At 37.5% G+C, this 26,828-nt stretch overlaps 1 protein-coding gene across 1 annotated transcript in view; it reads right to left on the bottom strand.

Moving 5' to 3' along the window:
• The window catches only part of LOC146731473 (zinc finger MIZ domain-containing protein 1-like), a 175,795-nt gene that overhangs the window by 60,598 nt on the left and 88,369 nt on the right, over positions 1-26,828 (bottom strand). Inside the window, exon 3 of the mRNA XM_085493796.1 lies at positions 20,457-20,523. The gene's annotated coding sequence lies outside the window, so the exon portion shown is untranslated. The remainder of the gene's footprint in view (positions 1-20,456; positions 20,524-26,828) is intronic.

Raw genomic sequence — 26,828 nt, 5'->3', positions numbered from 1 at the left:
CTGCCAAGTAATTTTTTTTTATTTGTCAATGGTGCAACATAAACATAGTTCTCTCTGATTGATTCCAGACATATAGAAAGTAATAACTCAGTTTTTAACACATTTTTGAAAAAAACTGATGGCTACTATCGTAAAGTAAGATTTTCTTCCTGTTTCTTTATCTCTTTTCAATCACATTTGCAGTTACCATGGTTACCCTGACAGCTAAACATATAAATATCTCATCATAGCATTTACTGAGAGATTAGATTTAGTGAAGGTGACTGAACTGATCATGTTTTATTCATTATGTATAAAATATTGAAATGGATCTTATTTTGATTTACCGAAGTCACAGTCTCATGAGAGTGTAGATGTTAGGCATGACTAATTTGGTAAGAAAAAATTGTCATGAAGTAGAGACTTACCTTAGGCACATGTCGCAATACTTAGAGAATACACATTAAATACTGAATTCCTGGATTAACTAAATAAAATGTCTTATATCTTAAAAGCATTACAAATTGCTGAATGAAGAATTCCATCACAACAAAAAGCATATACAAATTAAGTATAGCCAAACTTGTTTCCATGGAAACAACAACTTTGCGATTTCCCTATACCAATAACTCTCATTTAGCGACCATTTTGGATTTGAAAATTGGCAAATTGAACTAGTACGGATACAAACAAAAAATCACAAAGAATGATTCTGCAAAGTTACAGGAAATTCCCTTTCTAAGAGTTTTGTTAGATGTAACCAGGTAATTTGGTTTCCTAGATCAAGCAAAAGGTATATGTATAATACTACAGCTTGGGCTATTTCTAAAGATATTAATGAAGCTAGGTATGCTTTTACATAAATCATGGAGCTAGGTATGCTCTTAGAGATGCTTGTTTACTAAACATAGTGCTTAATTGGATCACTATGTATAGAGTATCAGCAGGTAACACTAACACTCAATCTCATAGTTTTCTAAGGTTTATGATGAAGAGTTTGTGATTCTTTTAATACAAGCAAGCTTGGAATTTGAATTGCTCCATACTGAATAATTTAAACAACATTTTATTTTGTTCGTGAATATTACATGTACATGAGTCATTCAATGATTTCTATTACTCCTAACCAGTATTTTAATGACATTTGGGTAAACAATATATGTTTTCAAATAATTTAGAAAAATATGACAAGCATTGTAGTTCTCATGCCAGAAAAAAATAGAAAAATTATGCAGTTTGTATTTTATTTATTTTTAATGAAATTCACAACAAGATAAATGTTCAGCATTAAACAATTACTGAATAACACTTTCAAATCAAAGATTTCCCATTCTACTGTATATAACGCTTATACTTCACTGATACGCAAAATTGAAACAAAATGTGTGAAGTGCAGGATTCAAACTGACACACACACTGATGAAAAGCAAAACCTTCTATTTTAGTCTAACATTATTTATTTATTTACTTATTTATTTATTTATTTATTTGTTGCTACCTTTTTAAAGCAGGGGCTCACTTTTACAGGAGCTGCAAAATTAAAGATACATTTCTGAAAATAAGTACAAGAAACATTATTTTTTATTAGGAGTTTTTTCAAACACTGTTTAAATATTTATAACATTTTCAGCTTTTACAGCTCAAATGAAACAAAAGCAGCAGTTGTTGGTAAGAGAATGGTAAGACAAAAAAATCAACATTTTTGAACCATAAATAGGGAGGGAAGGTCCAAAGAATCTGCCCTCCAAGTCAATATGATACACCAATGACACAAAGATTTGCTGTGATTAAACTAGTTATGCTAATTCAGTGACACAATAGAAAATTGTACATTGACATAGTAACCTTAAAACAAATCATAATATAGTTATGGAATTTGGTAAAATAAAATTCACATTCCCCCAAAAATGTAAAAAACAAAGGAAAGCAGGGGCCACAACATATTTGTTTGCCCCTCAAACCACATTTACAATCATATTTTATTTTTTCACTTAAAGACCAACCTCTCCATCAATCAATCAATGATTTATTTCATTTTGAGTCAGGATTTCCACAAAATCAGTCATGTTAGAAGGCAAACTGTTCACAAGCCAGGCAACAATTGTCATGAAACAAATAGTTCTCTCTTTTACTAGAGAATTTTCATAATAATAACTTTATTACACAACTAAATCATCAGAGGATTTAGTAAGGTAAAGAGAATAACAAAACATATTTACAAACAAATGTAATAAGAACAAACAGTAAAACTAAAAAAACAAGTCATTGTCAATGACACGTCCCCGTTCCGTTCATATTTGAGTGACATATACATTCAAAGCAGATCATGACCGAAATGCACCTGCATATGTACAACACATTGTACTAAATCTGAACAAAATCCATCCATGCATGACTGAGATCTGGTTCCGGAATTGTGAAAATACGTGATTTTAATACATTTTCGGTCTTAAAATGGCCATCATTCAGCTATTGTTAAGCGGATCATGAAACAAATGCACATATCTATTTGTGACATGATGCACCATGTGTGTGTGAAGTTTGAACTTGATCAATCCAGACATGTCTTGGATACGGATCCAGAACTGAATTCTTTAAGAAAATGGCCGCCAGTCGGCCATTTCGAACTTGATCCGGAAAAAAAAAAGACGTGCATCAAGGTCCTATTATGTTTAATGTAAGTACCAAATTTGAACGAAATCCGTCCATGCATAACTGAGATCCGGGTTCGGAATGGTGAAAATGTGCGATTTCAATGCATTTTCGGCCTTAAAGCGGCCGCCATTTGGCTATCGTTAATGGGATCATGAAACAAATGCACATACATATTTGTGACATGATGTACCTTGTGTGTGTGAAGTTTGAACTTGATCAACCCAGACATGTCTCGGATACGGATCCAGAACTGAATTCTTTAAAACAAAATGGCCGCCAGTCGGCCATTTCGAACTTGATCTGAAAAAAAAAATGACGTGCATCAAGGTCCTATTATGTTTAATGTATGTACCAAATTTGAATGAAATCCGTCCATGCATAACTGAGATCTGGGTCCGGAATGGTGAAAATGTGCGATTTTGATGCATTTTTGGCCTTAAAATGGCCGCTATTCGGCTATCGTTAATCGGATCATGAAAAAAATGCATGTGCATATGTCCCATATAATGTGTGATGTATGAGTGAAGTTTGAACATAATCGGTCCATGCATGTTCGAGATACAGGTGATCACGGACGGACGCACGGACGGACGGACGCACACAGGGCAAAACATAAGTCCCCGTTTTCGGACTCCGTCCGAACGGGGACTAATAATAAAGACTTCAAGATTCTCGCAACTTTTAATCAGGGGTTTTATAGATAGTATCTTTAAGGTATAGTGAAAGGGCTTTTGTATTTTTCATTACCTCAAGAAAAATATCATCTGGTAAATTGGACTTGAGATCTTATAGCACTTTTGGTGATGGCAGTGATTTGAAAATAAATATAAAGCAGGCAAACAAGAAATGTGTCTATTCTGACTTTAGTAATAGTTGAACTTTTTATATCTTTGACTGTTTTCCTTGTTTTTTCTTTCATTGGGTAGGTCTTGTAAAGTTAGATTTACTGCTGATATTGAATGAATACTTTATAGTACATGTGTGCCTTTATTATAAATAAGTACCAGTAAACTATTATTTTTAAAGTGAAATATGTACTATAAACACCTTTCCCACCTGATCCTACCATCTGATTTGAGTACTGTAAATGAACTGAAAATAAACCCTTTGATAAGAGACAATTTTTAAAATGTATCTCTCACAAACATGATCTGATGACTTCCTGTTTTACAAACAGCCAAGGAGATAATTTGTACTGAAGATTACTAACACTTGTCACTCTTGTCTTAACAGTTACAAACTTTCCAAGGTTTGCCTATTCAACTTTGTCACTGAGTTAGAGGGTCTTTCCAGCATGTGGTTCTTACCACACTTAATTGTGAAGGTCATATAATTTATGCCACGGGAGATAGGTAGGCTGGAAGGAAGGGATGTAGGTAGGTAGACTTAGAGGGAAGAAATCTGAGATGACATTTTCAAAAAAACATGTGAATAAAATACTGTAGAATAATAGGTTTTAAAAAAAAAATATGTTTCTGGTCTGTGAATGTTACAAAAAAATGGTGCTATATTATACTTTATTATATTTATTTCAGTTTGAAAAATTTTGTAAGAAACCCCCTAAAAAGTTATGATGCATTGCTTTCAAACTATTGGTACATTAAAAGAATGCTCTAATTTTGCAAGACAATTAAGATTTCTGAGCCAGGAAAAAACACAAATTAAGTTATTCAGGTTTCTCATGAGATTCCTTGTCAATTTCTAATAATGACACTGTGAGTATTGTGACAGTTCTTACAAGTTGTCAAGTATTGTAGGTTTGATTTATAATGGATATATTACATTTTTGCAAAAATCAATTATTAATAATAACTTTTTTATTAGTTTTAGTAACATTATAAATATTTATCTACACAACGTCATTCAATGATTTAAGTAATCATTAATTTAAGGGTTTTAGTAAAATACTGATCATTATTGAATCATAGAATAGGACAACATGGTTATCTTAAGAGTGGGTCATTATTACTGGGAGAGAAGGGGGCTGGTTATCTTAAGAGTGGGTCATTATTACTGATAGAGAAGGGGGCTGGTTATCTTAAGAGTGGGTCATTATTACTGGGAGAGAAGGGGGCTGGTTATCTTAAGAGTGGGTCATTATGACTGGGAGAGAAGGGGGCTGGTTATCTTAAGAGTGGGTCATTATTACTGATAGAGGAGGGGGCTGGTTATCTTAAGAGTGGGTCATTATTACTGATAGAGGAGGGCGCTGGTTATCTTAAGAGTGGGTCATTATTACTGGGAGAGAAGGGGGCTGGTTATCTTAAAAGTGGGTCATTATTACTGGGAGAGAAGTGGGCTGGTTATCTTAAAAGTGGGTCATTATTACTGGTAGAGGAGGGGGCTGGTTATCTTAAGAGTGGGTCATTATTACTGGGAGAGAAGGGGGCTGGTTATCTTAAGAGTGGGTCATTATTACTGGGAGAGAAGGGGGCTGGTTATCTTAAGAGTGGGTCATTATTACTGATAGAGGAGGGGGCTGGTTATCTTAAGAGTGGGTCGTTATTACTGGGAGAGGAGGGGGCTGGTTATCTTAAGAGTGGGTCATTATTACTCATAGAGGAGGGGCTGGTTATCTTAAGAGTGGGTCATTATTACTGGTAGAGGGGGGGCTGGTTATCTTAAGAGTGGGTCATTATTACTGGGAGAGAAGGGGGCTGGTTATCTTAAGAGTGGGTCATTATTACTGGGAGAGAAGGGGGCTGGTTATCTTAAGAGTGGGTCATTATTACTGGTAGAGGAGGGGGCTGGTTATCTTAAGAGTGGGTCATTATTACTGGGAGAGAAGGGGGCTGGTTATCTTAAGAGTGGGCCATTATTACTGGAAGAGAAGGGGGCTGATTATCTTAAGATTGGGTCATTATTACTGGTAGAGGAGGGGCTGGTTATCTTATGAGTGGGTCATTATTACTGATAGAGGAGGGGGCTGGTTATCTTAAGAGTGGGTCATTATTACTGATAGAGGAGGGGCTGGTTATCTTAAGAGTGGGTCATTATTACTGATAGAGGAGGGGGCTGGTTATCTTAAGAGTGGGTCATTATTACTGGGAGAGGAGGGGCTGGTTATCTTAAGAGTGGGTCATTATTACTGATAGAGGGGCTGGTTATCTTAAGAATGGGTCATTATGACTGGGAGAGGAGGGGGCTGGTTATCTTAAGAGTGGTCATTATGACTGGGAGAGGAGGGGGCTGGTTATCTTAAGAGTGGGTCATTATGACTGGGAGAGGAGGGGGCTGGTTATCTTAAGAGTAGGTCATTATTACTGATAGAGGAGGGGCTGGTTATCTTAAAAGTGGGTCATTATTACTGGGAGAGGAGGGGCTGGTTATCTTAAGAGTGGGTCATTATTACTGGGAGAGGAGGGGCTGGTTATCTTCAGAGTGGGTCATTATTACTGATAGAGGAGGGGCTGGTTATCTTAAGAATGGGTCATTATGACTGGGAGAGGAGGGGGCTGGTTATCTTAAAAGTGGTCATTATTACTGGGAGAGGAGGGGGCTGGTTATCTTAAGAGTGGGTCATTATTACTGGTAGAGGAGGGGGCTGGTTATCTTAAGAGTGGGTCATTATTACTGATAGAGGAGGGGCTGGTTATCTTAAGAGTGGGTCATTATTACTGGTAGAGGAGGGGGCTGGTTATCTTAAGAGTGGGTCATTATTACTGATAGAGGAGGGGGCTGGTTATCTTAAGAGTGAGTCATTATTACTGGGAGAGGAGGGGCTGGTTATCTTAAGAGTGGGTCATTATGACTGGGAGAGGAGGGGCTGGTTATCTTAAGAGTGGGTCATTATTACTGGGAGAGGAGGGGCTTGCTATCTTAAGATTGGGTCATTATTACTGGTAGAGGAGGGGGCTGGTTATCTTAAGAGTGGGTCATTATTACTGATAGAGGAGGGGGCTGGTTATCTTAAGAGTGGGTCACTATTACTGGGAGAGGAGGGGCTGGTTATCTTAAGAGTGGGTCATTATTACTGATAGAGGAGGGGCTGGTTATCTTAAGAATGGGTCATTATGACTGGGAGAGGAGGGGGCTGGTTATCTTAAGAGTGGTCATTATGACTGGGAGAGGAGGGGGCTGGTTATCTTAAGAGTGGGTCATTATGACTGGAGAGGAGGGGCTGGTTATCTTAAGAGTGGGTCATTATTACTGATAGGGGAGGGGGCTGGTTATCTTAAGAGTGGGTCATTATTACTGGGAGAGGAGGGGCTGGTTATCTTAAGAGTGGGTCATTATGACTGGGAGAGGAGGGGCTGGTTATCTTAAGAGTGGGTCATTATTACTGGGAGAGAAGGGGCTTGTTATCTTATGAGTGGGTCATTATGACTGGGAGAGGAGGGGCTGGTTATCTTAAGAGTGGGTCATTATTACTGGGAGAGGAGGGGCTTGTTATCTTATGAGTGGGTCATTATGACTGGGAGAGGAGGGGCTGGTTATCTTAAGAGTGGGTCATTATGACTGGGAGAGGAGGGGCTGGTTATCTTGAGTTTGGGTCATTATTACTGATAGAGGAGGGGGCTGGTTATCTTAAGAGTGGGTCATTATTACTGGGAGAGGAGGGGCTGGTTATCTTAAGAATGGGTCATTATGACTGAGAGAGGAGGGGGCTGGTTATCTTAAGAGTGGGTCATTATTACTGATAGAGGAGGGGGCTGGTTATCTTAAGAGTGGGTCATTATTACTGGGAGAGAAGGGGGATGGTTATCTTAAGAGTGGGTCATTATTACTGGGAGAGAAGGGGGCTGGTTATCTTAAGAGTGGGTCATTATTACTGGTAGAGGAGGGGGCTGGTTATCTTAAGAGTGGGTCATTATTACTGGGAGAGAAGGGGGCTGGTTATCTTAAGAGTGGGTCATTATTACTGGGAGAGAAGGGGGCTGGTTATCTTAAGATTGGGTCATTATTACTGGGAGAGGAGGGGGCTGGTTATCTTAAGAGTGGGTCATTATTACTGGGAGAGGAGGGGGCTGGTTATCTTAAGAGTGGGTCATTATTACTCATAGAGGAGGGGCTGGTTATCTTAAGAGTGGGTCATTATTACTGGTAGAGGAGGGGGCTGGTTATCTTAAGAGTGGGTCATTATTACTGGGAGAGAAGGGGGCTGGTTATCTTAAGAGTGGGTCATTATTACTGGGAGAGAAGGGGGCTGGTTATCTTAAGAGTGGGTCATTATTACTGGTAGAGGAGGGGGCTGGTTATCTTAAGAGTGGGTCATTATTACTGGGAGAGAAGGGGGCTGGTTATCTTAAGAGTGGGCCATTATTACTGGGAGAGAAGGGGGCTGGTTATCTTAAGATTGGGTCATTATTACTGGTAGAGGAGGGGCTGGTTATCTTATGAGTGGGTCATTATTACTGATAGAGGAGGGGGCTGGTTATCTTAAGAGTGGGTCATTATTACTGATAGAGGAGGGGCTGGTTATCTTAAGAGTGGGTCATTATTACTGATAGAGGAGGGGGCTGGTTATCTTAAGAGTGGGTCATTATTACTGGGAGAGGAGGGGCTGGTTATCTTAAGAGTGGGTAATTATTACTGATAGAGGGGCTGGTTATCTTAAGAATGGGTCATTATGACTGGGAGAGGAGGGGGCTGGTTATCTTAAGAGTGGTCATTATGACTGGGAGAGGAGGGGGCTGGTTATCTTAAGAGTGGGTCATTATGACTGGGAGAGGAGGGGGCTGGTTATCTTAAGAGTAGGTCATTATTACTGATAGAGGAGGGGCTGGTTATCTTAAGAGTGGGTCATTATGACTGGGAGAGGAGGGGCTGGTTATCTTAAGAGTGGGTCATTATTACTGGGAGAGAAGGGGCTTGTTATCTTATGAGTGGGTCATGACTGGGAGAGGAGGGGCTGGTTATCTTAAGAGTGGGTCATTATTACTGGGAGAGGAGGGGCTTGTTATCTTATGAGTGGGTCATTATTACTGGGAGAGGAGGGGCTTGTTATCTTATGAGTGGGTCATTATGACTGGGAGAGGAGGGGCTGGTTATCTTAAGAGTGGGTCATTATGACTGGGAGAGGAGGGGCTGGTTATCTTGAGTTTGGGTCATTATTACTGATAGAGGAGGGGGCTGGTTATCTTAAGAGTGGGTCATTATTACTGGGAGAGGAGGGGCTGGTTATCTTAAGAATGGGTCATTATGACTGAGAGAGGAGGGGGCTGGTTATCTTAAGAGTGGGTCATTATTACTGATAGAGGAGGGGGCTGGTTATCTTAAGAGTGGGTCATTATTACTGGGAGAGAAGGGGGCTGGTTATCTTAAGAGTGGGTCATTATTACTGGGAGAGAAGGGGGCTGGTTATCTTAAGAGTGGGTCATTATTACTGGTAGAGGAGGGGGCTGGTTATCTTAAGAGTGGGTCATTATTACTGGGAGAGAAGGGGGCTGGTTATCTTAAGAGTGGGTCATTATTACTGGGAGAGAAGGGGGCTGGTTATCTTAAGATTGGGTCATTATTACTGATAGAGGAGGGGGCTGGTTATCTTAAGAGTGGGTCATTATTACTGGGAGAGGAGGGGGCTGGTTATCTTAAGAGTGGGTCATTATTACTCATAGAGGAGGGGCTGGTTATCTTAAGAGTGGGTCATTATTACTGGTAGAGGAGGGGGCTGGTTATCTTAAGAGTGGGTCATTATTACTGGGAGAGAAGGGGGCTGGTTATCTTAAGAGTGGGTCATTATTACTGGGAGAGAAGGGGGCTGGTTATCTTAAGAGTGGGTCATTATTACTGGTAGAGGAGGGGGCTGGTTATCTTAAGAGTGGGTCATTATTACTGGGAGAGAAGGGGGCTGGTTATCTTAAGATTGGGTCATTATTACTGGTAGAGGAGGGGCTGGTTATCTTATGAGTGGGTCATTATTACTGATAGAGGAGGGGGCTGGTTATCTTAAGAGTGGGTCATTATTACTGATAGAGGAGGGGCTGGTTATCTTAAGAGTGGGTCATTATTACTGATAGAGGAGGGGGCTGGTTATCTTAAGAGTGGGTCATTATTACTGGGAGAGGAGGGGCTGGTTATCTTAAGAGTGGGTCATTATTACTGATAGAGGGGCTGGTTATTTTAAGAATGGGTCATTATGACTGGGAGAGGAGGGGGCTGGTTATCTTAAGAGTGGGTCATTATGACTGGTAGAGGAGGGGGCTGGTTATCTTAAGAGTAGGTCATTATTACTGATAGAGGAGGGGCTGGTTATCTTAAAAGTGGGTCATTATTACTGGGAGAGGAGGGGCTGGTTATCTTAAGAGTGGGTCATTATTACTGGGAGAGGAGGGGCTGGTTATCTTCAGAGTGGGTCATTATTACTGATAGAGGAGGGGCTGGTTATCTTAAGAATGGGTCATTATGACTGGGAGAGGAGGGGGCTGGTTATCTTAAAAGTGGTCATTATTACTGGGAGAGGAGGGGGCTGGTTATCTTAAGAGTGGGTCATTATTACTGGTAGAGGAGGGGGCTGGTTATCTTAAGAGTGGGTCATTATTACTGATAGAGGAGGGGCTGGTTATCTTAAGAGTGGGTCATTATTACTGGTAGAGGAGGGGGCTGGTTATCTTAAGAGTGGGTCATTATTACTGATAGAGGAGGGGGCTGGTTATCTTAAAAGTGGTCATTATTACTGGGAGAGGAGGGGGCTGGTTATCGTAAGAGTGGGTCATTATTACTGGGAGAGAAGGGGGCTGGTTATCTTAAGAGTGGGTCATTATTACTGGGAGAAAAGGGGGCTGGTTATCTTAAGAGTGGGTCATTATTACTGGGAGAGAAGGGGGCTGGTTATTATAAGAGTGGGTCATTATTACTGGTAGAGGAGGGGCTGGTTATCTTAAGAGTGGTTCATTATTACTGGGAGAGGAGGGGGCTGGTTATCTTAAGAGTGGGTCATTATGACTGGGAGAGAAGGGGGCTGGTTATCTTAAAAGTGGGTCATTATTACTGATAGAGGAGGGGGCTGGTTATCTTAAGAGTGGGTCATTATTACTGATAGAGGAGGGGCTGGTTATCTTAAGAGTGGGTCATTATTACTGGTAGAGGAGGGGGCTGGTTATCTTAAGAGTGGGTCATTATGACTGGGAGAGAAGGGGGCTGGTTATCTTAAAAGTGGGTCATTATTACTGATAGAGGAGGGGGCTGGTTATCTTAAGAGTGGGTCATTATTACTGATAGAGGAGGGGCTGGTTATCTTAAGAGTGGGTCATTATGACTGGGAGAGAAGGGGCTGGTTATCTTAAGAGTGGGTCATTATTACTGATAGAGGAGGGGCTGGTTATCTTAAGAGTGGGTCATTATGACTGGGAGAGGAGGGGCTGGTTATCTTAAGAGTGGGTCATTATTACTGGTAGAGGAGGGGGCTGGTTATCTTAAGAGTGGGTCATTATTACTGATAGAGGAGGGGGCTGGTTATCTTAAGAGTGGGTCATTATTACTGATAGAGGAGGGGCTGGTTATCTTAAGAGTGGGTCATTATGACTGGGAGAGGAGGGGGCTGGTTATCTTAAGAGTGGGTCATTATTACTGATAGAGGAGGGGCTGGTTATCTTAAGAGTGGGTCATTATGACTGGGAGAGGAGGGGGCTGGTTATCTTAAGAGTGGGTCATTATTACTGGGAGAGGAGGGGGCTGGTTATCTTAAGAGTGGGTCATTATTACTGGGAGAGGAGGGGGCTGGTTATCTTAAGAGTGGGTCATTATGACTGGGAGAGGAGGGGGCTGGTTATCTTAAGAGTGGGTCATTATTACTGGGAGAGGAGGGGGCTGGTTATCTTAAGAGTGGGTCATTATTACTGGGAGAGGAGGGGGCTGGTTATCTTATGAGTGGGTTATTATTACTGGGAAAGGTGGAAACTAATCTATCATAAAATTCCTCAAAAAACTAAAATCATACACAAACATAACAGAAATAGGAACAAAGCCTATTATCTGAAACACAAACAAATTGAGAGTACCCATAGTTTACATTCCAGATGAATTACTTATCATGTCAGGAAGGGAGTCTGTGATTAAACCTAAAAATGCCATAAATAATGCAGTCAGATTTCAGTGTGTTGTTGACAAGGAACCATATGCCACACACCAGTAGTAATCTAGATTGCATAGGGACTCAAATGAAAATTTATCAAATGATTATTTCAAACAATATATAAATACCAATTAGTAGATTCAAAATGGGGAACATTCAAAAATGAAAAGTGCATGAAATTTGTCTAAACACCAAAGATAAACATGTCTAAAGGGAACACTGAGGGACTGATACAGTGATACCTGTTTAAACTGAACACTGGGGAACTGAGAATAAAGATCTGTGCAAACCAAACAATCACCAAATGGAGTGATAATAAGTTAAAATTTGTCCTGTCTAAACCGAACAGCTGTCTAACCTGAACACCTGTCTAAACCGAACACAGGGAAACTGATAGTGACACCTGTCTAAATTGAACACTGAAGGACTGATACAATGACACCTGTCTAAACTGAACACAGGGACTGTTACTGTGACACCTGTCTAAACTGAACACAGGGACTGTTACTGTGACACCTGTCTAAACTGAACACAGGGAAACTGATAGTGACACCTGTCTAAACCAAACACTGAAGGACTGATACAATGACACCTGTCAAACTGAACAGAGGAACTGTTACAGTGAGAGTTGCCTAAACTGAACACTGAGGGACTGATAGTGACACCTTTCTAAACTGAACACTAAAGAACTGATACAATGATACCTGTCTAAACCGAACAGAGGGACTGTTACAGTGACACCTGTCTAAACTGAACACTGAGGGACTGATACAGTGACACCTTTTTAAACCAAACACTGAGTGACTGATACAGTGACACCTGTCTAAACCGAACAATGATACAATGACACCTGTCATACCGAACGGAGGAACTGTTACAGTGACACCTGCCTAAACTGAACACTGAGTGACTGATACAGTGACACCTGTCTAAACCAAACACTGAGTGATTGATAGTGACACCTGTCTAAACTGAACACTGAGTGACTGATACAGTGACACCTTTTTAAACCAAACACTGAGTGACTGATACAGTGACACCTGTCTAAACCGAACAATGATACAATGACACCTGTCAAACCGAACGGAGGAACTGTTACAGTGACACCTGCCTAAACTGAACACTGAGTGACTGATACAGTGACACCTGTCTAAACCAAACACTGAAGGACTGATACAATAATACCTGTCTAAACCGAACAGGACTGTTACAGTGATATCTGTCTAAACTGAACACTGAGTGACTGATACAGTGACACCTGTCTAAACTGAACACTGAGGGACAGATACAGTGACACCTGTCAAAACCGAACACAGTGACTGATACAGTGACACCTGTCTAAACTGAACACTGAGGGACAGATACAGTGACACCTGTCAAAACCGAACACTGAAGGACAGATACAGTGACACCTGTCTAAACCAAACACAGAGAAACTAATAGTGACACCTGTCTAAACCGAACACTAAGAAACTGATAGTGACACCTGTCTAAACTGAACAGAGGACTGATACAGTGACACCTGTCCAAACCGAACACTGAGTGATTGATAGTGACACCTGTCTAAACTGAACACTGAGAGACTGATAGTGACACCTGTCTAAACTGAACACTGAGAAACTAATAGTGACACCTGTCTGGACCGAACAGAGGAACTGATACAGTGATACCTGTCTAAACCGAAAACTAAGAGATTGGGGAAAATAGGCCATGTTAAAACATTAACTCCAAATGAAAACAGCCACTACAACAATTTTACTTTTCATTGTTCACTTCAAGTTTAATATATATTTTGTAGGTATTTTTTCACTTTTGCAGGTTAGTTATTACCCTAATATAACATCATCAACAAGTAAGATTCAACTGAAATAAAATACAGCGAACTAACCAACAATTCTCTGTTTCTCAAACAAGAATTATATGTTATAGCAAAACATTATTTCAATGAAGACAAGATTATGTAGGTTTGTATTTATGCTTCCCATGTGCCAGCCATGCATACTCACACTATTCACTCACACTAAACATAATGGTCAGAAAATAAACAATAGGAAATTGAGAATGACCTTTATAACAAGTGTTTCAATATCTCAAGGATGACCTTCAAACACATTTACACTAATTTAACGCTAGTTTACACTGTTTGGTAGGTGTTGATTTGAGGCCAAGTATGCTGGCACACAAAGTACTGCAGGACCAGTGGCCCTGATTACAAGATCCAGACACCATATACAAGAAGCTTTTATTCAAAGCCGAAAAATGCCATCAGTCTGCAAACAAAAAAGCTGTTAACAAATAAACAGCGGTTATACACTACAACTACTTCATAGATCATGAAGAGAAACAAATACATAGCGGTTATACACTACAACTACTTCATAGATCATGAAGAGAAACAAATAAATAGCGGTTATACACTACAACTACTTCATAGATCATGAAGAGAAACAAATACATACCAAGTTTTATTCTTGTTCTAAACCTCACAAAATGCACGTTACTAGGACTCAACTCAGCATTACAGATTTGGTCATTCCTTCCAATTTGGCCGACTTAGCTAAGTATTCAATGTATGCAGGGAAGTCAGCACGTTTAACAGTAATTTTAAGCTGGCATAGCTGAAATACTATGTTGCCAACAGTCTATGATTGACCATGTCATTCAGGCAGTATCCGGTTTCATTCCAAGGACTTCCAGGCAGACAGTAGCCCCACATAGCAATCCCTAGGAGACAAACCACCCAGTGTTTAAAAGCACAATATACTTAATAGTAACCTATTAAGTTTAGGGGACAGAGGTAGACATACAGAGCTTCCATAATCTTTTGAAAAAGTTTTTAAAATTAAAAAAAAAACATAAAGAAAAAAAATGCCCACAGATGTACTACTCCTTCTACTGCTGTACTACTGTGTAAATAAATAGTTTTTAGGATAAGAAGTTACTCAAATTTTGTTTTTTCTAGTAACATACGAACAAGGATAATAAATTATTTACTTTGAAATGTCAAAGTTAATTCATTTAGCTAATTGATTTGATGATTAAAACAATTACTGGTAGGACACAACTTGAAGGTCAGGGACGTGATTTGTTTTCAATGAATGGTTTACAGAAGTAAAGTGCAAATGACTTGATTCTTTAGAAATAACCTGAAAGGTGGCAACAACAAAAAATACAAAAATGTAAAAAGACTAAAATAAGTTCATAATTCCTAGTAATATATAAATTATTATTTTTTATTGCAATTATAACAAGGTATAAAAGAATGAACTTGAATTTCAACTCATTTTGATTTTTGTGATGCATGCATGATAATTAGAAACAAAAATATGTTATTAACTAGGTCTTATCTGAAGTTATAAGATAACTCTTCATCCAAAGTCAAAAGCACTTAGCTTGATCTCATGTTCAACAACATACATATAGTTTATTAGGTGTGGCAATGATGCAGTCATCATAATGAACATGGCCCATTAAACCCAACTAAGTGACAGATATCTGAAATATGTATACAATTATTTATGTATCAACAAGATGAAATTCTATACATCTGACATAAAACATCTTTTATTCTCAAATATCCTTTGAAAAAAAATAATTAAATATATTCAACATAATTCTGGAGGCTGATCCAAGCAGTAATATAGCAACTAAAATTGGTTGCTTGGCAACAACTAAGATTACATTGTATTTTGTTTCCTCATCATCTGGCATAAGTTACCCAGCTAGTCTATGTTATTTTTTAAATCAGTTTTAAAAATTTGGTAGCAGTGTGTTCAAAATGCTTTGGGCTTAAGATTTACACTGTGATGGTTTCCAGATGCCTCCATGGTTGCTGCTTGTTTGAGTAGAATGCATTAGTGAACTCATCTCAGTGAAAATGATATAAGCCAATATTCTTTTTACCAGGGCTAGTTCTATGACAACTCACAATATTCAGTTGTACAGACTGGTAGAAAATACATGGAAATTGGAGACTAAACTTAAAACGGAAGTGATATCACTGAATAAACACACACAAGGCTTAAAAGACCAGTTCTCAATTAATCAAAACAGTAGAACATAGAACAGATTGTATATTTTTCCAGAAATTAACTTGAAGGTGACCAATTTCATGCTTGAATGACTTTTTATTTTAAATTGTAAAGGTACAATGTTTATTAAAGAACCAGGATATGGCAACTCTGTTTAAAAACGATTGTTCTTACAAGGCTTGCTGTTTTCACTAAATACAATTAATATCTCCTCTTGACCAATTACTAATATAACATACTCAAGCACGTAAGTCGTAACAGAGAGCTATTTACTATACTACAATATAATAAATCAGTAGTTATTGTTTAGCTTACCAAACACATTGAAACATGAATAATTTCAGAATCAACTGTAAATCAAATAAATGCTCCAATTTTATGAATGCCATCAGTCAATGTAAATTGTGACATTTTGTAGCAGTGAAAATTTGACTGTAGTCCTGAAAGTCAAAACGACTACCGTGAAATTCTGTCTTCACAAATCTCATTAACTCATCAAATCATAAAACTTCCAAGCAGTGAAAATTAAGAAGTTTACAGTACTGTGAGCTTTATCACATGTACAAATACACTAAATTAAGAAGTTTACAGTACTGTGAGCTTTATCACATGTACAAATACACTAAATTAAGAAGTTTACAGTACTGTGAGCTTTATCACATGTACAAATACACTAAATTAAGAAGTTTACAGTACTGTGAGCTTTATCACATGTACAAATACACTAAATTAAGAAGTTTACAGTACTGTGAGCTTTATCACATGTACAAATACACTAAATTAAGAAGTTTACAGTACTGTGAGCTTTATCACATGTACAAATACACTAAATTAAGAAGTTTACAGTACTGTGAGCTTTATCACATGTACAAATACACTAAATTAAGAAGTTTACAGTACTGTGAGCTTTATCACATGTACAAATACACTAAATTATTTATTTGTGGGCTTTACGATGAAAGTGGCTAACACACTTTTGACACAAATTCCCTAAATATTTACTAAATTATTCCTCATGAGTGGCAATGTGAATATTGAAAGAAAGAAACTTGTTTACCAAAACTAGTTTTTGAATTATTAAGCTTAACTTAAGATATTTTGACATTTTTTAACCCGAAATGGCTGACACAATATGGCTCAACTGTATGGGAGAATCACAAAGTCATTGCCTCCCACCCCAACACCACCACCCCAATGCACCCGACCAAGAAACAAGTTTATTTGCTATGTTATTTACTCGATGAAAGCTTTTAAATTTTCTGCTATTGAAATACCGAGGAGAGAAAGCTTGATAAAGCAGACACATGGTGACTATATATATTCTTATCAATATTCAACTGTATACACATTCTAAAATCATCATCTACATGACTCCCCAAGTGAGTAATGAGAAGTCTGGAGTGTGATTAAAGTAGGATGTACCACAATTATGGGGTATATATTACGACCACAGGTAGCACCAAACTCTAGATTTAATAGTCTCTAGGTAGTGGAACACTATTAATTTTGAATGTAACTCATTGTAAGTTGCCCTATAGTGTTTCAAGTGTAATATTTGTTTTAGACAATCTAGCGACATTGAAAACATATTTGCCAGATACAGTAGGCCCACGAACATTTATAATTTGGTCAGTTTGCAGGCACATCAGTTACAACCTTGAACAACTACTTATGACGCAGATTTTTATATTTCTAAAACACTAAATTTCTCAAACAATAGTCACCTGAGCTAACAGAAACACTGCATCATAGAGGAAAGATGTACCGGTTGAGACCAAGAGGTAGTCTGACAATTACTGGTCATGAATACATGAAACCTTTTGTGGGACGTTTTAAAATTACAGATGTTGTAGAGTTAGATATATTAGTGCTCTTCTATTATATTTCAATGAATCTGGTCTAAATTCTGTAAAGGTGAAAAGAATACAAAACTAATGTAACCCATATGATCACAGATTTGAGTTTTCTATGCCTCATATGCTTTGTAGTTTCTGCTTTCTGCAAACAATTTAACGAATTAAAAGTCTCAGAAAACACATGTTCATTAACAAATACCTGCTGCATATGTTTTCAACCATTCTGTGGATTTTGCAGAAAGTTGATACTTTCTTAACCTCTTTTTGAACTGAACAACTGGGCATTAGTAGATTTGCATCTTCTGCAATGCATTGTGGGTTGTTCTGTCGACATTGAAAACAAAACCACCAACGATGCACCAAAATATTGAGTTTTGGGCTTGAGGCTATCAGAGGCTATGGCAGTATCTAAAGAGCTACTGGCACCAAAACAATAACATTTAAATATCATAGGTCAAGATTTATTTCACAGCTCTGAAAAACTGACCTTGGTAAAAAAAAACTCCAATTACCAAAAAATGATTAGTAATACAATGACGCCCACAAAACAGATTTATTTTAAAACTGTACTGCTAAAACTTGTTGGAATAACCAAATTAATATTCAGCTATGCAAAGACATTGTGGGTCATTTCTATGGGTCAGCGGAAAAGTACAAGTGAAACAAACTCTAAGAACATAGTGAGTTAATGATGTTTAAGGGTCAAATTAGAGTCACCCATCAACAACACAATTAGATTAGAGAAAGTTTGCTGACATACTTGTACTAAATCACTGCATGTGCCAACAAGATTAAGACAAGGATCATTTTCTGGTGGACATAGCTTTATCAACCTTTGCCACAGACACTTGATGCAAATAGTTTGACAGCCTGGCAGCCTGCTGAGAGCAGTAACCATGTTATCTATGTGTCCTTTATATCTCACTTATAAATGAAAAACACTTAAATTTTCTACTTTTCATGTATTTTTTGGATGATGCAACAAAATTTGCATATATTTGTCAACAATTGCAATTGGTTGATGCAATCAAATTTATTTAACAAATATTAAACAAATAAATTTGCATATATTCGTCAACTGCAATTGGTTGATGCAACCAAATTTGCATATAATTCATCAACAACTGCAATTGGTTGATGCAATCAAATTAGCATATATTTGTCAACAACTGCAATTGGTTGATGCAGCCAAATTTGCATATATTTGTTAACTGAAATTGGTTGATGCAAGCAATTTACATATATTTGTCAACAACTGCAATTGGTTGATGCAGTCAAATTTGTATATATTTGTTAACTGAAATTGGTTGATGCAACCAAATTTATGAAACAAATAATGCATATATACATCAATTGCAATCGGAAACTGAAATTGGTTGATGCAATCAAATTTGCATATATTCATCAACATATGCAATTGGTTGATGCAGCCAAATTTGCATATATTCAATCAACAACTACAATTGGTTGATGCAGCCAAATTTACATATATTCATCAACATCTGCAATTGGTTGATGCAGCCAAATTTGCATATATTCAATCAACAACTGCAATTGGTTGATGCAGCCAAATTTGCATATATTCATCAACATCTGCAATTGGCTGATGCAGCCAAATTTGCATATATTCAATCAACAACTGCAATTGCTTGATGCAACCAAATTTGCATATATTTGTCAACAACTGTAATTGGTTGATGTAACAAAATTTATTAAACAAATATTAAACAAATAAATTTGAATCTACAACTATTAGAAGAAGCTTAAACTAAATCAACAGCCAAATGTTGTATCTTGTTATCACTGCAAGCTGGCAATGTAGTTTTATTAGAATTTTATGATGTATGTGTGCCACAATAATCCCCAGTATCCCACAACCATTAGACATCTAAATCTAGATGAACTATGTAAGTGGGATTACCTCAATCACTTTTTACCATTAAATAGTAATTGATTATGATACAAATCTTGGAGAAGATCTAAAAAACTACTCAAGATATCAGCTAACAACAATACCACAGATGCAGACAATTTCACAAATAATCTGTGAATACATATTATTTATTGAGAGAGCTAACACAACATAAATGTATTAAAAAAGTTTTGAAAATGTATAATTTCTGCGTATTGGACATTGCCATGGTGACATTTAATTATACCAATTAAAGGAAACATCAAGCCAAACAACATAATGACCCCTCAAGAAAAAGCTCCGCAAATGTAGGAGAAAATGATTTCATCTATAACTTCAAAAGTTGAACTTCAAATTGGCTGAACGTTTAGAACCTGGTAGCATACATGTACTGGTGGCAAACATGCTTATAAAATAGTTGTCATGGAAACAGATCTGAAAATATTTAATATATAGTGTTTTTCTACCAAATGTTCAAATTTCCTTCAATATTTTGCATCAGTATTTCTTATGTTATAGGAATTGCATTTAAACAAAGGTATTATGGTGAGCACTTTGGGCCATTATTTATATTCAGTGACTTGACAATTTTCATGACCAATGTAAAGAAAGAAAAGTATGAAGAGATAAATATGACGCACATTTTTCATAAATGGAAGATGTTCATAGTACATTCAATTGTATCTGTATAGCACTTTTAAATACGTCTATTATGAGTTTTTATGATTAATTTATTAATAAATTTGAATGAAATATCAATCATTATTTCACTCAGATTTGATAAAACATTTCATATTTTATAGAAAAGTAGAGGAATGTACCCAAACGTAATATTTGTATCTCAGAATTATGAAACGATAATACAAAACATGATCAAGTTGTAGCAAAATAAAATATATTATTGCAGAGGATAAAGGTAACAAATACAAACACCAATATTATGTACATCACAGTAACAAACAGTGTCACATATTTCAATACTGTGGCTCACATTCTGTTGATTTACATACCTTACTGGTATAATGTATGTCAGTAACACAACAAAGGCATATTACTTGAGGACATCAGTGTGACGACCTAATAAAAAGAAATATATGAATTTGACATTACAGTTTTTAAGGTTTGCTCATGGGCATTGTCTTGTGATATTTAAATCAAATATGCAGAATAGCGTTGTCATAATTACGAGATGTTACTAAAAATAGAATTGACATAATCATAGAAAATGAACGATGTATATCAGTAACCTCCACAAGTACAGACAGAACCATGTTTGAATGAAACTAAACCAGACACACCAGAGAAATGGTTGATAACATGTTGAAACAAATGTACTTATGAATACCATCATGTCTTGTCTTTGTACCAACTTAGAACAAAATTAATAAAACATGTCCGAGAAATAGACTTATGAGAATAAAACAATCTTCAAAAACAAAACAAACAGACGTTCATCAGTAACTCGATGAGCAAAGTCAACACCAAGTTTGAATAATATCAGGGCATGCTGGAAAAACGGTTGATGCCATGTCAATGTTTTTAGAAAAAAACAGGACACTAGGTGGTTTTGTATTCCATTACAATTTTTTTTATACAAAAACGGTCCACAAATGGCAGAGAAATGATGCCGACCAAACAAACACACAGAATAAGGGATGGATCCCGAAACGTAAGTGCCCATTCAACAGGACTAATAATGCAATCAGAAATAATAAAGCATACCAAATTAATTATGCAAATGTTCATGGTCCTTAATGCATGTAACAAAATTCAAAATCAATATTTAACCTATTTACTATTAGACTTCCTCAGCCAAATTATTCTGCACTTTTTGTTTATAGTCTTCAAAATTTTGGAGCAAACAGACAAAATTTGAATGTGTAAATTTTCATTTTTTACTAAAACTATTTGGCAATCTTTGTTCCAATTAAGACTATTTTGTGAATTTGTGATAAAAAGAGAGAACTGGTGATGAAATGGTTAATGCAACTAAATACATCAAGGAATTAGCTCAATGACTGGCTCTGCAGGTATCATTATTAAAAAGTGTTTCTCATTTGCCAACATAATGCCCACCATTGAAAGGTTGAGGAACATGTAATGTCAACATTATGTTTCCATGGCAACAATCAGAGAGTGATTTTATAGAATTATGAGTATGTCTCATGGCAACTTCTAATCTATAAATGTTGGTGATTTTTAAAACAAAAACAAACAAAAAACAACACCAGGATTTTTATTCACAAAGAAATGAAACTGAAATCATTTAGTTTTATAATAACTATTACGTCTTGTGGTAGATATAATAGCTTATTATATAAGCTTTACAAACAATTATTGACTAAGATGACTCTCAAAAGATCAACAAGAATTTCCAGTCAATTTCAATCACACAATATGTGTACATTTTTACTTATTTTTTGGAGCAAAATGAAAATTTCAGCTGTCTAATTGTCTTTACTAATTTAAATGAGAATAACATCACTTAATATCAACAGCCTCGATTTGGCCAAACAATGAAAAGACTTGATGCTGCATGATTTTCAGATGCATCCAACAAGCGAAAATACCATTTTATTTTTGTCTAATCTGTTTTCAAATTAAGTTCTATAAATAAATTTGATGCTAGCTATGAACTACGACAAAAAAGGAAAAATATAATAATAACTTTATTACACAACTTAACCATCTGTGGGTTTAATAAAAAACGATTACAAAAGACAAATAAAATAAGACACACTAAAACACTAAAATTAAAATACACTGAAATTCAACAAAAGAAAGAAATACAAATTAGAAAATCTCTGAAAGATTGATTAAACAGCAGCAAGGTTCTCCCAGACCACAGTTACATATTTAACTTTTAGAAAATTGTATTTTTTAAATAATATGACAAAGCCATATTATTTCCCTTTATTTTCACAAAGCTTTCCATTCTGGACAAGTCATTAATTTTTATATTAAAATACTTCAAACAACATAAATTTTGAGTAAGGAAAAAAAACATCAATTTGCAAAATGAGAGAATATACACTGCTTATTCTCATGGAAAAAGCAACACCTTCCAAAGTTTTGAATAGAAAGAATCATAGACATTAATTACTACCGGTACCATGAAATAGGCTTTATTAGAAAATCCCCCCTTCCAAATTGCATGTAAAGTGCATGTAAAGTGTCTGAAGCATCTTGACATCGCCATATTGCCAGACAAAATATCTCAAGCAATTTTTTGCAAATTCCTATTGCATCATCAATAATTCAATCATTTGGTATTGTCCACAATGCTTTTCTGACAGAAATCCAATTTACTTGTTAAAAAATCAATAAACCATGAAAGTTTCAGTAAGAACAGAAGAATAATATTTGGTGCCCACAACAATTACATGTCTGGGATCGGTTTACACATTTCAATAATGTCATCAATAACTTTATAAATAACTTGTTGTCTCTTGGAACCTGGATATTTTACAAGATAGTTTACATAGCGGTAGTGACTGAAAGGATATCATTACAATTTATGACTTTATGTCTAACTGTATCCAATTCATCAACTATTTTTAGATATAACTGTAAACAAAACCTTTGATTGGCTTATACAAAAACAATTTACATATTATTCAAATTAAGTGAATGATATATAACACAATTGGCTAATAATACTAAATTGGCTTTGCATAATTATCCAAATGTTGCAAATTAAACACAAAATACTTGATTATGTCTGTTTTTATATATATCTAATTAAACTTCATAATTCTGAATATAAGAGAAAGTTTTTGAGGTTTTTCAGGTTTATGAAGATATATGATGATTAACGATTGTGCTGACAGACCTTGAAATTTTAGTAGTGAGAATTTGATGCAAGGCTGACAAGACTTCACAACGGGTGAAGTATAATAAACATGATGTATAGATGAGTAACACCCAGGGCGCCTACACTGTAGTAGACACATTACCTATAAAATCAGATTTACCATCATGACTATTTCACTAAACCAGTCAAGATTTATTACAAAGATTAAAGCATAGCCAATAACTCTTACAATATATTAGCATTTTGAGGTTAGTTAGTTCATTATAACTGTCTTAGTTCTTCGGCTAAGCAATTTGAAACCACCATCAATTGCTTTAAAACAATTAATTAATACTTTCTTCTTTTACAATGTCAAACAATTATCTCACTAAAAAATGTAGATATAACTGATATAACTGTTATGAAGGCGTTATTAATTTGTAAATAGGATACAGATAGGTGGAAGTAAACATGACAAAAGTAAGTGGAGGTAGATGGGATACAGGTACTGTGGGTGGAGGTGAATGGGATACAGGTAGATGGGATACAGGTACTGTAGGTGGAGGTAAATTGGATACAGGTAGGTGGAGGTAGATGGGATACAGTTAAATGGGATACAGGTAGGTGGAGGTAAATGGAATACAGGTAGATGAAAGGTAAATGGGATATAGGTAGGTGGAGGTAAATGGAATACAGGTAGATGAAAGGTAAATGGGATACAGGTAGGTGGAGGTGAATGGAATACAGGTAGATGAAGGTAAATGGAATACAGGTAGGTAGAGGTGAATGGAATACAGGTAGATGGAGGTAGATGGGATACAGGTACTGTAGGTGGAGGTGAATGGAATACAGGTAGGTGGAGGTAAATGGAATACAGGTAGATGGAGGTAAATGGAATACAGGTAGGTGGAGGTAAATGGAATACAAGCAGATGGAGGTAAATGGAATACAGGGAGATAGTGGTAAATGGAATACAGGGAGGTAGAGGTAAATGGAATACAGAGAGGTAGAAGTAAATGGGATAGAGGGAGGTGGAGGTAAATGGTATACAGGTAGATGGAGGTAAATGGAATACAGGGAAGTAGAGGTAAATGGGATACAGGTAGGTGGAGGTAAATTGGATACAGGTAGGTGGAGGTAAATGGGATACAGGTAGGTAGAGGTAAATGGGATACATGGAGATAGAGGTAAATGGAATACAGGTAGGTGGAGGTAAATGGGATACAGGTAGGTGGAGGTAAATGGGATACAGGTAGGTGGAGGTAAATGGAATACAGGGAAGTAGAGGTAAATGGGATACAGGTAGGTGGAGGTAAATTGGATACAGGTAGGTGGAGGTAAATGGGATACAGGTAGGTAGAGGTAAATGGGATACATGGAGATAGAGGTAAATGGAATACAGGTAGGTGGAGGTAAATGGGATACAGGTAGGTGGAGGTAAATGGGATACAGGTAGGTGGAGGTAAATGGGATACAGGTAGGTGGAAGTAAATGGAATACATGGAGATAGAGGTAAATGAGATACAGGTAGGTGGAGGTAAATGGGATACAGGTAGGTAGAGGTAAATGGAATACAGGGAGGTAGAGGTAAATGGGATACAGGGAGGTAGAGGTAAATGGGATACAGGTAGGTGGAGGTAAATGAGATACAGGTAGGTGGAAGTAAATGGGATACAGGTAGGTGGAGGTAAATGGGATACAGGTAGGTGGAGGTAAACGGGATACAGGTAGGTGGAGGTAAATGGGATACAGGTAGGTGGAGGTAAATGGGATACAGGTAGGTAGAGGTAAATGGGATACAGGTAGGTGGAGGTAAATGGGATACAGGTCGGTGGAGGTAAATGGGATACAGGTAGGTGGAGGTAAATGGGATACAGGTAGGTGGAGGTAAATGTGATACAGGTAGGTAGAGGTAAATGGAATACATGGAGGTAGAGGTAAATGGGATACAGGGAGGTAGAGGTAAATGGGATACAGGTAGGTAGAGGTAAATGAGATACAGGTAGGTGGAGGTAAATGAGATACAGGTAGGTGGAAGTAAATGGGATACAGCTAGATGGAGGTAAATGGGATACAGGTAGGTAGAGGTAAATGGGATACAGGTGGGTGGAGGTAAATGGGATACAGGTAGGTGGTGGTAAATGGGATACAGGTAGGTGGAGGTAAATGGGATGCAGGTAGGTAGAGGTAAATGGAATACAGGTAGGTGGAGGTAAATGTGATACAGGTAGGTAGAGGTAAATGGAATACATGGAGGTAGAGGTAAATGGGATACAGGGAGGTAGAGGTAAATGAAATACAGGTCGGTGGAGGTAAATGGGATACAGGTAGGTGGAGGTAAATGGGATGCAGGTAGGTAGAGGTAAATGGGATACAGGTTGGTGGAGGTAAATGGGATACAGGTAGGTGGAGGTAAATGGGATACAGGTAGGTAGAGGTAAATGGGATACAGGTAGGTGGAGGTAAATGAAATACAGGTCGGTGGAGGTAAATGGGATACAGGTAGGTAGAGGTAAAGGGGATACAAGTGGGTAGAGGTAAATGGGATACAGGTAGGTGGAGGTAAATGGGATACAGGTAGGTGGAGGTAAATGGGATACAGGTAGGTGGAGGTAAATGGGATACAGCTAGGTGGAGGTAAATGGGATACAGGTAGGTAGAGGTAAATGGGATACAGGTAGGTAGAGGTAAATGGGATACAGGTAGGTGGAGGTAAATGAAATACAGGTCGGTGGAGGTAAATGGGATACAGGTAGGTGGAGGTAAATGGGATACAGGTAGGTGGAGGTAAATGGGATGCAGGTAGGTAGAGGTAAATGGGATACAGGTAGGTAGAGGTAAATGTGATACAGGTAGGTAGAGGTAAATGGAATACATGGAGGTAGAGGTAAATGGGATACAGATAGGTGGAGGTAAATGGGATACAGGTAGGTAGAGGTAAATGGAATACATGGAGGTATAGGTAAATGGGATACAGGGAGGTAGAGGTAAATGTGATACAGGTAGGTGGAGGTAAATGAGATACAGGTAGGTGGAAGTAAATGGGATACAGCTAGATGGAGGTAAATGGGATACAGGTAGGTAGAGGTAAATGGGATACAGGTAGGTGGAGGTAAATGGGATACAGGTAGGTGGAGGTAAATGGGATACAGGTAGGTAGAGGTAAATGGGATACAGATAGGTGGAGGTAAATGGGATACAGGTAGGTGGAGGTAAATGGGATACAGGTAGGTAGAGGTAAAGGGGATACAAGTAGGTAAAGGTAAATGGGATACAGGTAGGTGGAGGTAAATGGGATACAGGTAGGTGGAGGTAAATGGGATACAGGTAGGTAGAGATAAATGGGATACAGGTAGGTGGAGGTAAATGGGATACAGGTAGGTAGAGGTAAATGGGATACAGGTAGGTAGAGGTAAATGGAATACATGGAGGTAGAGGTAAATGTGATACAGGGAGGTAGAGGTAAATGGGATACAGGTAGGTGGAGGTAAATGAGATACAGGTAGGTGGAAGTAAATGGGATACAGCTAGGTGGAGGTAAATGGGATACAGGTAGGTAGAGGTAAATGGGATACAGGTAGGTGGAGGT

This window comes from Saccoglossus kowalevskii, chromosome 19, assembly GCF_978046115.1.
Source record: "Saccoglossus kowalevskii chromosome 19, keSacKowa6.1, whole genome shotgun sequence".
Taxonomy (NCBI): domain Eukaryota; kingdom Metazoa; phylum Hemichordata; class Enteropneusta; family Harrimaniidae; genus Saccoglossus; species Saccoglossus kowalevskii.
This window is presented reverse-complemented; position numbering and strand designations above follow the sequence as displayed.